The sequence below is a fragment of the Orcinus orca genome, chromosome 9 (genome assembly GCF_937001465.1).
Source record: "Orcinus orca chromosome 9, mOrcOrc1.1, whole genome shotgun sequence".
NCBI classification, from domain to species: Eukaryota; Metazoa; Chordata; class Mammalia; order Artiodactyla; family Delphinidae; genus Orcinus; species Orcinus orca.
The window spans coordinates 37,582,468-37,599,627 of record NC_064567.1 but is presented as its reverse complement, the minus strand read 5'-3'; the positions used below and the strand labels follow the sequence as shown (position 1 = coordinate 37,599,627).

The window sequence follows — 17,160 nt, the reverse complement described above, 5'->3', positions numbered from 1 at the left end:
ATTAAGTTTGGCAAAATGTTTTCTTTTCATAAATTATAAAAATAAGTAATTCATACACTTTGAGTCTTTAACCAGAGGCACTGTGCAAATGCAAAGTGCTCTGAGTCTTCAAAACTTTTCAATGTAAACTGCAGTGCTGCGTAATATTACTTAATTTACACAACCCATGAACATCCTCTTAATTATTAGTTCAATATTTTTCCAAACTTTCTTGCCTTCAGCATTTTAAAAACCATTTTTGAAAACCTACTCAAAACAGAAAAATAGTTTTTAAAATAGGAAAAAAAAAATTAAAACCTCTACTCACTCATAAGACGTACAAAAATGTTGACAGTAACCTTTTAAACTTTCACCTATAGAACAAGTATAGTCTACATCTTGTAATACAACAAATCACCCTCCTTCTGAAGAAGGATTGAAACATACCCAAAACAAATTTTTTTAATTAAGGAGAACACACATACAGTGTAATCTATTTTAATTTTTTTTTTTTTGCGGTACGCAGGCCTCTCACTGCTGTGGCCTCTCCCGTTGTGGAGCACAGGCTCCAGACACACAGGCTCAGCGGCCATGGCTCACAGGCCCAGCCACTCCGCAGCATGTGGGATCTTCCCAGACCAGGGCACGAACCCGCGTCCCCTGCATCGGCAGGCGGATTCTCAACCACTGCGCCACCAGGGAAGCCCCTATTTTAATTTTGCTTTATATTTCAAAGATTTGTGTTTAAGCTTTATTAATAGTACTTTTCAAGTTATTTTTCTATCAATAGGTCTTTAATCATCTGAAAATATTTAATTCTGTTCGAAAATCTTACAACTCTTAAAATACTTGTTTCTGTGAGTATTTTTAACAATGATTATCTGAAAAACAAACTCCAAAGAACAATAATTAAGCCACATGGGTTTTAACACAGAATTCAGAAAATCAGACACACACACTACATGCACACACACAGCCATATTTTAAATAAAATATAATCAGTTATAGAATAAATAGACCCAGATTCCTTTTTACACTAATTGATTCATTCAACATCTTTAAATAATATCTTATTTGATATCAAATCCAGAATGTTTGCTTTCTAACACAGAATTGAAAATTTGCAGACTTCTCTCATATAAGTAATACTGAAACTGAGTGGGGCCCTGTGGGGTTCCGAGGCAGTGAAACTGAATGGGGCCTGGGCACTGAGTCCTCCTTTTGTCCACCATTTCTTATAGGCAAGACTCCAGCCTCCATGACCTTCCCCAAGTTCTGAAGGGCAGATTTGAACAGTTGCTAATCATGGGAGGAGCAGCCAAAAAATCACCTGAGGCAAGATTAAAGGCACCAGAGAAACTCATCAAGATTAAGAGATGATCACCTGAGGGCGTCCTTGGTGGCGCAGTGGTTAAGAGTCCACCTGCCAATGCAGGGGACGCGGGTTCGAGCCCTGGCCCGGGAGGATCCCACATGCTGCGGAGGAACTAAGTCCGTGTGCCACAACTACTGAGCCTGCGCTCTAGAGCCCACAAGCCACAACTACGGAAGACCTCGCGCCCAGAGCCTATGCTCCGCAACAAGAGAAGCCACGACAATGAGAAGCCCATGCACCGCAAGGAAGAGTAGCCCCCGCTCGCCATAACTAGAGAAAGCCTGTGCACAGCAAGGAAGACCCAACGCAGCCAAAAATAAATAAATTAATTAAAAAAAAAAAACAGGGACATCCCTGGTAGCACAGTGGTTAAGAGTCCACCTGCCAATGCAGGGAACACGGGTTTTTGTCCCAGTCCGGGAAGATCCCACATGCCAAGGAGCGGCTGGGCCCGTGAGCCATGGCCGCTGAGCCTGCGCGTCTGGAGCCTGTGCTCCGCAACCAGAGAGGCCACAACAGTGAGAGGCCCGGGTACCGCAAATTAAAAAATTAAAATTAAATTTAAAAAAAACAGAGATGACCACCTGAGGTGAGATTAAAGGAGCGCAAGCCCTGCTCACACCCTAATCTTGTCAGGACTCCCACTGTGAACCACTGCTATAAACCCCTCACCAAATCCTCTGGGGTGGAGATACGTAGTTTTTCAAGGCAGAAGCCCAGTGTGTCTCCCTTGCCTAGCAAAGCAATAAAGCTATCTTTTTCTACTTCACCCAGAACTCTGTCTCTGGGATTTGATTCAGCACCGGTATACAGAGAGGCCAAGCTTTTGGTAATGACGCTATTTATGAGTAAATTAATTAACATTCTGTATTAGCTGGGATTAAAAGAATCTTGACTTTAAAAGATAAAATATCTGTTAAAATGTCAAATCTTTTTTAAAGCATGTATGTACAAACGATAAGATTATTATTAAATGGTACAGTACTTCATAAACTGCAAACTCATCTATGCCATGGGATTAATCACCAACACTTGAGAAAGATGTGGACACAGACTGGCCCCAAAGTGGTATTTAAGTTTTTTGCTAAACACACACCTCTGTGTTTTTCTGTTCAAAAACTGACAAGATATAAAACACATTTAAAATCTTTTTTTAAATACCATGCAGCAACAATCCCTTAGAGGCAGCAATGCTAGATGGTACTTAAAAAAAGAATTTTTTAATTTTCTTTAGATTCATTTACAAAGCCTCACCACACAGCATGAGACATTATCCTGGTAAGCAACTATAAAGCAGAATTAACTATCCTCAAATGACTATGAAATTAAGTCAGCCATATCAGATTAAGATGACCATAACTGCAGTTAAAAACATGCTAATTTACACAGCCCCCTAACCATGTTTAATTGCCACATTAAAAATCCTAAATGCATCCTAAAATCCTAAAATCCCTTCAGATGCTGGTCCGTGCTTTTACTACTCCGAATCGTGTCAACTAAATTAACTTGTTTTGTCTGAATGTTGCACTTGGTTTTTTAATTTATAATACTGGTAACATTCACCAGCTCTAGCTATTATGTCGAAATATTTTTATTAAACAAATTAATGTAATTAAATCCATCAAACTGACTGTCATGAGGTAAGCCATGTGTTAAAAAAAAAAAAGTCTCTTACCCTCCTACAGCATGAGTCATCATGAAGAATGTATAGAAAAGATATACATAAATGCTGTTGTCCATTTCTATCTGTACCTTTAACCATCTGGGACATACTCATCTTCTCATGAACTAGGAAACTGAAGATAAGCAAAGGCACCAGCCAGTGTTAGAATTACTGCTGTACCACTCCTACACACGCCCACCCCTCCCCACACTCACTGATCTCTGCGGTCCATAAAATCCCTAAGCTTTTTACCGTAAGGCAATCCAGACCCTTTGGACACCCTACCTCAGCTCTGGATAACCTTTCTCTACTGGCCTGTCAACCACTTACTTTTTTATTCAGAGTACAAAACCATTTGGCCTGTTTCTGCTACACCCCCTGGGTGCCTCACTCTCTAGAACCATTTGATTTGAACACCCAGCATGTCTGGATTTGGCTTCCTTCCTGAACAACTGTTTCACCTTTCCTCACCTACACAATAAGGACATTATCTTATTACCCTCTATTCCCTTGTCACTCAAAGACCAGGATGCCACCCAGAGTTGAGGACAAATTATTTACTCCACCAGTTACTTAGGGCAACTCCCAAGCATTAATGAAAGTATCTTTTCCCATTATATGCCATACAGAGTCTTCAACAGGCAGCAGAACATAAGAGATAAAAGAAATTGTGACCTGCTCAAGAAAAAACCACAAAGCATAAAATCATCTTGATTTCCTCCATGACACGATATACCATAATGCCCAAGCTCAGTTAGGCGTTAGAAAGCCAAAGCATCCACAGCTGGCAGCAAAATGAGAACGATCTAGACTCATTTCAACATGTACAGTAGTTGCACTGAAAGGCTCCTTTAGCCAGTTCACTGTGTGACCCCCATACCCATGAGAACTATGAAAAGTTCTCAGACTAGAAGTAGTCTTCCTGCAGCTGCTGGAAATGACCAATTCTGTTAGTCTTATGGTCTTACAGTAAGTAAAACCAGGGGAGAAATGTGAAAGTTCTTTTAAAGTGAAGAAGATTAACATGGATGGGGACAGAAATCAAGACAGTAAAGGAAGGAGTAGGTGCTCTGATTTAATAAGCCAGAAATATTCACTGTCAACATTTTAAAACGTTTCATTTTAGGGTTTTTTTTTTCTATGTATACAGATTGGTTCCCTCAACTCCATTCCAGTTGCATTCTTTAATGCATGCCAAACTAGAAAGCTAAGCTAGAAGGCTAGAGTTCACTTCCTGAACTCCCTGACAGCTAGACTTTGGCACATAATCCAGCTCTTGCCCAGCAGATGCACCGACAGGACTTTAAGTCAGAGTTAAAACACAGTGAGGCAGAGGCCAGGCTGGCTGCTGTGGCTTCTGCTGTTTTTACTTGCAGAATCAGTCAGAGAAGTTTGATTTTTCTGCAGCATAGATCTTAGTCCAATTCCCACTTTCAGGAGTGTCGAGAGCCAGGGCCAGCCGTCCACTTAACCAGTGTGAATCATGGCAGAGATGATGTGGTCCTAGAGCCAGCAGTCGTTAGACAGTTCCTCAACTGTGCAAACTGCAGTTCCCCAGCTGACTGGCCACCTCTCTCAATGAGCAGCCCCTCCCCAAACAGAAACACGCTCATTAAATGAAGCAACAAATAAACTTCTGAACCATTACCCATTTTCCTCTCTTTGTTATACAAGCTAGTGCTTACCCTAACCTCTAAAGATTCCAACAAATATTTATTGAATGAATTTTGCAGAGGAAGATGGAAATGAAAGAGAGAAGAGGGAGGGAAAGCTGGAAAGAACTGAAAAAGATGGACAGATGGATAGAGATCTAGATTAAAGGATTTATGGGATAAACACTTTCCTGAAGTTTAGAATTCTTTGGTATTATTACAACTGTGTTAGTTAATAATAATATATTTAATTTCTTTTCTATTGATTTTTCTGATTGAGATAAACACTTGTTCAAAATTCCCATCTTATAGAAACTTATATTCTAATATACCCCATAATTTTAGTTAAATGTTTTCAGGTTAGGATTACAATTTTGTCATAAAGTTAATTACACATCTACAAGTTAAAAGTCTTCCATAATACATGAAGCTAAAATCGAATGCAGACATCAAAATAACGCATATGCAAAAACTGTACTATTTTATCATGTGCAAATTTTTTATGAAGGTATAATATAATGTTTATGACAATATTTTAAAGCAGCACTTCTCATAGTGTGGTCCAAAGAACTCTGGTGATCCCCAAGAACCTTTCAGGGGTTTCACAAGGTCTCCGTTTTCCAAGTACGTATCTGTGTAAGGGTAGATTTTCTTCATGTACTTCAAACAAAACAACATATGTCAGATTGAATGCAAGAGCAGATACGGGAACCCAGCTGTGTCTATTAAGCTACACATTAAAGAGATTTACAAAAATGTAAAAACGTCCCACTCTTCTCACTAAGTGTTTTTGTTGTAGGAAAGAGTTATTTATATTAATATATAATAGGTTTACTATTTTTATGAGTTTTTAATTTTCCCAATTTTAAATTCTAATATGCTAAATACTGAAAAATCTAATCCACGTAAACAAAAGCTCTTTGGGGCCCTCAATTTTTAAGATTTTTTTTAAAACTATAAACTAATTAGCAAAATCCTGTAACACTGCCAGAATTTCTTCTAGTAAACAAACTGTATTAAATTTAACCAGCTTGCTGTATGTATAAAATACCAGGAAGCCTTTCTAATTGCTGTAGTAGAAAAAACATGGTATTGTATACACGGGTTTAAATACCAGTTTCACAACTTATTAGCTATGTGGACATCTGGTCCCTATCATTCTCACTTATACCAATATGACAAACTCAACAGTACGCGTATCAAAACTAAAATTATTGCATTTTGCAAGCATTCTTGAACACTGAATAAGGATTATATAGTGATTTCTATATAATTATATACATTAATTCAATTATCTGAGAGTGTATTTCACAGCTAACTCACTGTTAAGAGTTATACATTCTGTAGTAGCAGTTGCAGCATCATGAAGTATAGCTGAAGCCATCACAAAATTTTTCCTAAAATACCTGTCTTGTTTTATGGAGTCTCAACAAAATGCTTAGTTGTTCAAACGTCTGCCTTGATCCAAAGATTTCTTTCTCAGGAAAATTTGGTGTTGCCTAGGGATACTCCTACCTTTCAGTGAAGAAGTGTTCATCTGAGAGAGTTGTCTAGGACACTCATCTTTGACAGCAGAAGATAAACTTTATCATAACTTGTTCATCAGGCATCCAAAGCCTAGAAATCTGCTCTCTATTACTAACAATTTAATATGCTCTCAATGAGTATGATCAATTCTTTTATCATCTAAATTTTATGAAAAGTCTTATTAAGGAAAGTTAGGGTCTGAGAAAAAGCTCCAAAGCGGTAGACGCCATTTTTCCCCCCATATTCCCAAAAGAATTCTCTAAAATTTTGCAGTACGCTTTCTCAGTTGACATTCAAAATTTTTCACAAGTTTGAACAGCTGCAAAGAATGTAACTTCCAGTATGTTGCAAATATTCTCATTTTTAAACACAACCATCACATCACTCTTTTAAGGGTACCAAAGGAATCTAAATGTCACAGACGTTTGATACACACCATCACCCATTATTAAAATACAATATTTAATAGTAAGAAATTTTACAGGGTTCACATTTTTGCTTGAACTCATTTATACTTACGTCCCCACTGAATTTTACCCTTATGTAATACATTTTTTTATTTCTGAAAGTTTTTATCGATCACTCTATCATACTTTTCTACAATAAAAATATTCCTTAAAATCTTACATCTAAACTTTTGATTTTATTTCCTAAAACTGTACAGTTCAAACTAGAAATATATATTGGAAATGCATTTCTTGATGAGATGGATGGGGCTAGTTTTTTTTTTAATTGTTCATAGGCCTCTGAATGAACATTACTTATTACTAGTATGAGACAAGGTTATGCATCAATTTTTGTTCTATTCTTTTCTCTCTTTATGAAAGGACTGAAAAAATCCTGTTTATTTAAATAATAGATGAAAAGGGACAGCATTTTGTTATAGCAATGTTAATTCCTCAAAATCACATAATGAATCATACATATATTTTTAATAATCAGCTTATAACTCAATTACATCTTCCTACAAGTTGAGAAAGAAATTGGAAACCACATGAGTTGCAAAAGAATTTGTTGCCTAGTGTTTTTAAGTCATTCACTTTCTCAATACCAATACCAATATTTCTAACTGATCCTCTACTTGATGTGAGGGGCATTTTCCACCCTGGAAAAATGCACCATAGTAAGAAAAGGAATGGGTGAGAGGCCTGTCTGCATTTCTTCTTACAACATGAAAGAGCAACTGTGAGAAGGCAGTTAAAGGAGAACCTGCTAGAGAGATGCCTTCTCAGGTGAACCAGTTTTAGGCAAGACTATGGAAATTTAGGACTTAGAAAGGGATTTCTTCAAAATCAACTGTGTGTTCCTTGCAAAGTAATCATGTACCAATTTGAAGACCTCAGGTCCAAGGGGCACACTGTCCTTTCACTCATCTTAGTATCTTAAACTAATCCCCCTTTCCCAGCTTCTCCCTCACCTCTCTCCCCTTCCTCCCCACCTCTCTCTCACACACAGAATTCAAAGCCCATTCATAGAAAGTAATCATATGAAGATCACCTCTGTATTTATTATAAAACTACTGCTGGTGGCACAATCATCTGAACACTAAATATGATCTAAATCCCTGCTACTCAAAGTATGGTCCTCAGAACACAGCACAAGTATCATCTGTGATCTTGTTAGAAATGCATATTTGGGGGCCCCATCTGACAACTACTAAATCAGAATCTGATTTAACAAAATCCCCACATGATTTACATGCAGATAAGCATATAAACACTGATGTAAGAAGGGGAGAAATACTTTTTGAAAGTTTAATATGTAGAAAACTATTTTTCTTTTGAAGATAATGATTCTCCCTTTCTGATCTTAAGAACTAGATAACCCTTGTGTTTCTTATGTAAACTAACCAGTTTATAAGACGATAAACCTCAAACTAAATATACTGGAAACACATTTCTTCCTCATTTTCCTGGACTTCAGAAGTGTCCTTCCTCCCTTCAACCTATCCCCTCCATAGCTGCAAGAGTAGAATCTATTTAACAAATATGACCATGGCACTCCCCTGCTTAAAAACCCTTCAAGTGTCTCCAACCCAAAATGAAATATTACAAGTACATGCGGACCTGATTATCTGGCTCCTATCTACCTCTCCAGCCTCATCATGCAACCACCTTCCATTGCCTACTGTAATTATTTTAGCTCCCTGCACACACCACATGGTAACTGTCCATCATGCTATCCCTTGCAAGAATACCCTTGCCCTATTTATTCTCTGGCTAATTCCTACCTGTCCTTCAAGGCCCCACTCAGCCATCTTCTCCTCCAAGAAGCTTTCCTGTGTGCTGAAACACACACACACACACACACACACACACACACACACACAATGGGTAAAGTTTATTTGCTTTGTACTCCCACATCACTTATTTTATATTCAAATAATCTGTCTCCCTAAATAGACAATAACCTCCTCCAGGGACTAACAAAATTAACGGCATGAAACAGGTGACAAAGACTGAGTCAAAATGAATAAATTGAAATTTAATTCTTAATCATAGCACTGTAATACCTCTTGCAATTGGTATATTTGCTTCTTCCCTGCTCTTACGCTTTAGTGTTTTTATGTCATATGATACAGTAAAACCAAGATATAAAAACTATTTTTTAAAATAAACTACCTCAATTCCTTTTTTTCAACTCGGCAGGGTCTGACTACATATACAGAACATGGCTATGTGACTTTGGCAAAATTACATAATCTGTCTCAGTTTCTTTTTTTTTTTTTTTTTTGTGGCCATGCTGCATGGCTTGCAGGATCCTAGCTCCCCAACAAGGGATTGAATCCGGCCCTGGCAGTGAAAATGCTGAGTCCTAACCACTAGACCGCCAGGGAATTCCCGACAGTTTCTTTATATTGATTAAATAGCAATTGCAAGATCATATTAGGTAGGAAGTATCAAATCAGGGTTGCAAATTAGGATGAAATGTTTTATATAAACTATAAACATTATATACAGAGTATTTTTATTTAAATCATATTCAATTTCATAAATTCTATGGGTTACAATGTTAAATCAACAGGAAATTCCTTAAGAAATAAATAAATAAAACTTTAAAAAAAAGTTTATTATTTATTTGTTTTATTGGCTGTGTCGGGTCTTAGTTGTGGCATGGGGGAATCTTCATTGTGGCGCAGGATCTTTTGTTGTGGTACGCAGGCTTCTTTCTAGTTGTGGCACACGGACTCTAGTTGAGGCACACGAGCTCAGTAGTTGTGACGTGCAGGCTTAGCTGCCCCACAGCATGTGGGATCTTATTTCCCTGGCAGGGATCGAACCTGCGTCCCCTGCATTGTAAGGCGGATTCTTTACCACTGGACCACCAGGGAAGTTCCAAGATAAACTTTAAATGAGAAGGTCCTAACCTTTGTACTGCTGAACTTTAAAAATTTAATTCAGTATAGTATTAATATCCTGGAGTGGCCTTTGCACAACTCTTTATTTCCTTAGTTTCCTGTACTTCAAGAAGGATATAGAAAAATAAGTGATTATGTGAAACTATTCAGCTTCCGAAACACAATCTGCTATCATGAACATTTCATTTGTTGAAAACACTTTCATCCTTTTCAACAACCCCACATCATTAATGCTTATTTCACCTGCCTGAGACAGGTATCATTACTAACCCCACACAGCTGTTCATTTCACGCCACACTAGGGCAGCTATTGGATGTCCTACAACATGGTGGCTAATCCTGACACTCATGAGGAATACTACCACAAATACATAAAGGACTATCAAAAAGGCAAGGAGAATTAAAATGTCATAGGTTTTGAAGGATGTATCTTAAGTCAGAGAAACTCAATAAATAACCAGTTGGCTTAAGGCTGAAAAGAAGAATTGCCAACTGGTTTAAAACCACAGTTTAATCAACTTACAAAGACAGTAAACCTAGCACCCAGATGTTGCTTTTTAATGCCATTCCTCACTAAAGAACCGTAGCTCCTTGGAGAAAGGGCTGATTCCAGAGCTGAGCAGAGAAGGTACATGATGAGCCTGGAGCATCTTGTTACACCAGAAAGTAAGGAAATGCTCAAAGAATGAGAAGACATGTCACAAGGACTCAAAATTATAAATTGCTGGGGGGGAAAATAGGAAAATAATAAATAAAGATAGAAATGGGGAAGAAAGAAAGGTTGATAGAATAGAATGCTGAAAGCTGACGGGTAAAAGTGGACATGCTGCTGGCATCATTTTCCAACCACAACAATAACACTGGGTTCAGGCAAGAATTATCAACAGATGCTAAATCAAGAGGAGAAATTTTTACTAGGAACAGTATGTGTGTGTGTGTGTGTGTGTGTGTGTGTATATATATATATATATATATATATATATATACATGGTCTCAGAATGTCTCCTCACTGCCTGCTCACCAGCAACAAGGGGAACATTTGTAACTATAAAAGGGAGAAATTGGACAACACTTTGACCAGGTGCACACTGAGTGCTTCCAGATATAATACCTGGAAAGAAAACATCACTTTTATAGTATTCTGTCTGGGAATGTGAAATCTGAAACTAAATTGTGACGAAACATCAGACTTAAATGAGGATCATTCTATTTAAAAAAAAATAGAGGGAGAACCCTGTATTCTTCAAACATGTCAATGTTATAAAAAGACAAAAAAAAGCTTAAGAATTGTTTCAGATTATAAAGAGACATGACAAACAAATGCAGTATGCAGCCCTCTACTGGATCCTGTACAAGAGAGAAAAACAAAGATGTATAAAGTACATTATCAGGTTCACTGACAAATTCTAATATGGATCATAAGTTAGATAAAATTAATCAATATTAAGTTACTATGGTCATAAAAACGTACCTTATTCTTAGGAAATCACATTGAAATATTTAACAGTAAAGGAAGGCAATGATATCATCAACTTACTCTCAAAAGATTCTGAGAAAAGGATGAATGTAAATGATCACTCTACATATGTATGTGTGCAGTGTATACATAAGTGTAATTAAATACATACATACAGGTATTCTCTGTACTACCCTTGCAACTTTTGTGTAATTTAAAATTATTTACAAATAAAAATTGTTTTAAAAAAAGCAGAAAGTATGATAAACACAAACTCCAACTAATGTGAGAGAGGCAGAGGAATCAGACAGGGGAATCAGGCAGATGGATGTGAGGTGTAATATTTTCTATGACAGATGCATGACTGTTCCTCTTTTTACTATGCTTTATAACTACATATATGTTACTTAAGCTCACATGTGTAAAGTAGCATATTATGAAGGAGAATAAAGATAAAATAATGCTCTGTAAATTATTTTAATAATTCATTCAAAACTACTCTAAGAATATGAAGAACAAACAAAGCCCAAAGTTAGTAGAAGGAAGTAACTGAAATGGAGACTACAAAGACAAGAGAAAAGACCAATGAAACTGAGTCGGTTCTTTGAAAAGATAAGCAAAATTGACAAACCTTTAACTAGACTCACCAAGAAAAAAAGAGAGGGGGCTCAAATAAATAGAATCAGAAATGAAAGAGAAGTTACAACTGATACCCCCAAAATACAAAGGAGCTTAAGAAACTACTATAAATTATATGCCCAAAAAGTTGAACAACCTAGAAAAAGTGGATAAATTCCTAGGAACATACCATCTTCCCAGACTGAATCATGAAGAAACAGCAAATCTGAATAGACCAATTACTAGCATGAAGGTAAAAAAAGTAATCAAAAGCCTCTCCCCTTCCCACTGCAAGAAAAAAAAAAACAGGACCAGACAGCTTCATTGATGATTTCCACCAAACATTCAAAGAAGAGTTAATAACTATCCTTCTCAAATTGGTCCAACAAATTTAAGAGGAGGGAACATTTCCAAACTCATTTTAGGAGGCCAGCATTGCAAAAACTAGACAAGGACACCAGTAAAAAAGAAAACTAAAGGCCAATATCACAGATTAACATAGATACAAAAATCATCAACAAAATATTAGCAAACTGAATTCAACAACATTGAAAGAGTTGTACATTATGATCAAGTGAGATTTATTCCAGGGATACGAGGATGGTTCAACATAAGCAAATCCATCAATGTGATAAACCACAATAACAAAATGAAGAATAAAAATCATATGGTCTTCTCAGGAGATGCAGAAAAAGCAGTTCACAAAATTCAACATACATTTATGACAAAAACTCTCAACAAAGTGGGCAAAAAGGGAACGTACATCAACTTAATAAAGGCCATATATGACAAGCCCATAGCTAACAACAAACTCAACAGTGAAAAACTGAAAGCTTTTCCCCTAAAATCAGGAAGAAGAAAATGATGTCCACTCTCATCACTTTTATTCCACATAGTATTGGAAGTCCTAGCCAGAGCAATTAGGCAAGAAAAAGAAACAGGCAACCAAACCGGAAAGAAAGAGGTAAAACTAACACTACTTGCAGATGACACTATTTCAAATATACAAAATCCTAAAGACACCACAAAAAAACTGTGAGAATTAACAAATTAAAGTTTCAGGGTACAAAATCAATATACAAAGATCTGCTGTGTTTCTATACACTAATAATAAGCTATCAGAAAGAGAAATTCAGAAAACAGTCACACTTGGAACTACATCAAAAAGAATAAAATACCTAGGAATAAATTTAACCAAGGAAGTTAAAGACCTGTACAGTGAAAACTATAAGACATTAATGAAAGAAACTGAAGACACAAATAAATGAAAAGATATTTTGTGTTCACGGATTGTAAGAATTAACATTTTTTAAATGACCATACTATGCAAAATAATCAACAGATTCAATGCAATCCCTGTCAAAGTTCCAATGGCATGTTTCACATAAATAGAACAAACAATCCTATATTTTGTATAAAATCAAAAAAGACCCCAAATAGCCAAAGCAACATTGGGAAAGAAAAAGCTGGAGGTATCACACTCCCTGATTTCAAACTACATTACAAAGCTATAGTAATCAAAACAGTACAGCATAAGCATAAAACAGACACACAGATCAATGGAACAGAGAGCCCAGAAATAAACCCATGCATATATAGCTAACTAATTTATGACAAAGGAGGCAAGAATATACAATGGGGAAAGAATCTCTTCAATAAATGGTGTTGAGGAAACTGAACAGCCATATGCAAAAGAACAAAACTCGATTATATCTTAAACCATTCACAAAAATTAACTCAAAATGGATTAAAGTTCTAATCACAAGGGGAATAAATGTAACTCTGCATGGTGATGGATATTAACTAGATTTATTGTGGTGATCATTCTGTACTGTATACAAATACTGAATTATTATGTTGTACACCTAAGACTAATACTGTTATATGTCAGTTACACCTCGATTTTTTAAAAATTTAAAGAATATGAAAAGCCCTCACAATGCAGCACAGCACAGACTAATAAGTATTTTGGGGGTAATAATGATCAATTTGTTTTAAGTCCACTAAGAGCACAGTACTGTTTTTAAGCCCAGTTCTTTAGTTTCTTCCTTCTTCCTCAATTTGGATGGTCTTTTTCCCTTCAACAAAAACTGTGTGAGTGTGTGTGTGTGTGTGTGTGTGTGTGTGTGTGTACTGTAACAAATAGTACAGTTAACAAGGTTTAATTGCAAATCATTATAGCTAACATTTATTGCTAAGTGCCAGACTATTAATGCTACTATGCCCGTGCTTATTATAGATCGTATCTTTTAACTATCACAGTCACTCTTATGACATACGTCCTATTATTTCCACCCCTCTTCACACAGATAAAAACCAGCAACAGAAAGGTTAGGTAACTTGTGCAACGCCACACAGCTAGTAAGTTTCAGAGTCAGAATTTGAACCCAGGGAATCTCATTCTAGACCTCATAGTTAAACACCATGCTCCACTGTGTTTTTATTACCTTCCTGAACCTAAGTTTCTGATCTCAAATTCTTCTTGTGCTGAATATATAGGTAAAACGACCATCAAGTACTTTAAATCCAGTACTTTATAAACCAGTAGGTAAAAAATAAATTATAACTATTATTTCTATTCACTGTGGGCAGCAAATGCTCTATATAAAATTCAAAAACCGATACTATCTTAGATTTGAATTTCCATTTCTTCTTTCCTCTGACCACTCATGGGGGGAAAAAATGTATTGTTGAGTAATTAAAATGCTACAAGAGACAAAGCAATAGAGAAAAAGTTTTAAAATAGTCTCAATCTGTATACACTAGATAACCACATTTTTAAAATACTTAGTATGCTATTCAGAAAAGGCAGATCTTATCGGACACAGAACACGCTTTCCAGCATACTGGCAGATGACAGATGGACAACACTGACAGATGGATGAAGTGAACATATGTCATTTTGTGGCAACCCAGCATCCAGCCCCTTTCCTGACATCACTTCAACTCCCTTTTGGGGAATTTTCTCCTCCACTATATCGTCCTGATGGAAACATAAATCTAAGTACATGCTCTCCAACTATGGAAACCAAAGGTGTCCCTTGGAGGCTGCTTCGGGACGATTTCTGCACAATTCCTGGTACAGGTTGGTTAGCACAAAACCCAGGATTAGTCAATAAAACACAATCTCTTGGGACTTGGTTTACTAAACAGAGTCTATGCACATACCAAAGATGTGATTAGAGTTGATTCATGTCAGCAACAGAGCCTAGGTATTTTTGTTGAGTGTTCCTGCTACCAAGACCTTTGGATCTGCCTGATTCCTCCCTGTTCCAAGCCTAATTATGCAGTCTCCCTTCAATTCTGAGAGAACTTCCCTCATTCTAAGAATTCCCAGTAAATTCCTTTTTTAACTTTAAATCATAGTCTGTGTCTTTTGCTGGCAAGGATGACAAAAAAACAAACATATAGAATATAAAGCCATAAAGGGATGAAATTATATAAACTTATTGAGTATTTCTTTGGATGACTTTTACTATTTTCCATTAGTTTGGTATGTTGGAAGATATGCTGGCCAAAGAATATGAAGATTTAGAAGCTAGTCCAGGCTTTCATTTTAGCAGGCTATAACATTTCAAGTGTGAATGCACTCATTCTTTTTTTTTTTTTTCTCATCTGTGAATGCAGGTGGTTTGAACTGCAAGTTTTCTTACATTCATAAAATATCATGTTTTGTGAAGAAGATCAGATTCTTAATGACAACACCAAAAATATAGACCTTCTTTAAAGAATTTAGCACATGGTTAATTGTTGACTTTAGTATTACCCATTCTTTTTTAAATATTTTTTTTATATAACTAAGATTTATAGTGGTTTCTAACATAAAGACTAGGAATCAAATACTTTCAGACTATTTCCCTAAGGGAATAACATGGCATGTCTCAGAAGATATAGCTATAAAAAATAAATAGGTTTGAAATATTATTACACAGTAAATACTATTATATTTTTAATATCCACAGGCAAAACAATGCAACTTTTACAGATTTTTACATTTTCTAATATTAAAATATTCTCCGGAAATGTGCTTTCCTTCATGTTTTCAAATGTTGTATCAATACCAACCTTACCTAAAAGTTTCAAGTTCAAAAGAATAAATAATTCCTTTCAAAATTCGTTGATGATTTGGTAGACATGTTCTGTTAAATGTGTATAAAACTGATTTACTAAGGAAGATATCCATAACAATACTAGAGATTCAATTTTTCAAAGAGGTCTAAAATTACTAGTGTCACTGTCAGCTGAAATGGTTTAAACTGCATTAATCACAGATTGATGAGAATCTGAAACAATGGGAGGACACACCATCAGGTCACAAGTGTTAGTATTGAAACCAAGACATCCATAGCAAAGTACTATTATGAATTCTTTAAAAATTACAAAGTCTTCCTCAAAAAGCCATTCAAACCAAGGAGACTATCATTATGTCTACAGAACCATGATTATTTAATATTATCATTTATCAAGCATTCACTGTATTTGAAAGGCTATGAGATTCTATTCCTCTCATCAAAGTTTTATCTCTCTAAACCTAACCTTGGGGATACTATTTGTTACTAACTCTCAACACACTTCAACACACAGGGAACTCCATCTTTCATGTAAGTCATTACACTAAATTCTAGGGTAACAAAGAGGAATAAGAATCGGTTGCTGGCTTTAAGGCACACATAGCCATGAAAACCGACTCAGTATAATGTCATACATACTAGAAAAGAGATGGTGTTTAGTGCTATCTGTCAAGGAAGCAATTAATTCTACTTGGGGGCACAGAAAGAGCTACAGAGAAGGTGAAATATTAAGCCTTTAGAAAAATATCAGAAATGTGAACAGTAACCTCTTATGTAGATACTGGACTTCACAGTCATTGACACCTGAGTTTAAACCCCAGCTCCACCCTCCTGTTGGCCACGTGAAACTGATCAAGTTGTCTGGAAACATAGAAAGTAGCCTTCATTCTGCCACTAGTTGTGATCTTAGGCAATTCACTTCACCTCTCTAGGCTTCACCTAATCTATGAAGGGAGTCATGGAGTCATGCTTTAAGATCTTTAATTTCCCCTCAGATTCTAACATGAGTCTATATTTTACATTATAGAAATTCCTATCTCTGTTGGATATCTTCATTTAGCAACTATTTATCAAGTACTACCCACAATATATCAGGCACTGTTCTAGGCACATGGGAGATGTCAGTGAACATAATAGCCCAAAATCACATGGAAATTACACAGAAAATATCTACTGAAAAACTTATAAATGCTTGGTTGTCTCCTTGTTCATACATCATTTCCCTGTAAGGTTGACATGTGTATTTGAAATAGTTACCACTGGGAAACAAATAACCAAACATTAACACACAAACAGAAATTTAAATGAAGATGAAGTATAGTTGGTAACACTGCCATCAAGATGATAGTTTCTCTAAGTTCACAATCAGTGAGCCTTAGCAACCTGACAAAAAAGGCAGTATGTTAATGAGATCTCTTAAACCAATTTAGTATATAGCCATCTTTTCTTCCTCATTTAAACT

General features: G+C 36.2%; 1 protein-coding gene across 1 annotated transcript in view; it reads right to left on the bottom strand.

The window, feature by feature from the left end:
* Positions 1-17,160, bottom strand: part of IMMP2L (inner mitochondrial membrane peptidase subunit 2) — a 910,414-nt gene that overhangs the window by 704,331 nt on the left and 188,923 nt on the right. The gene's annotated exons all lie outside the window — the stretch shown is intronic.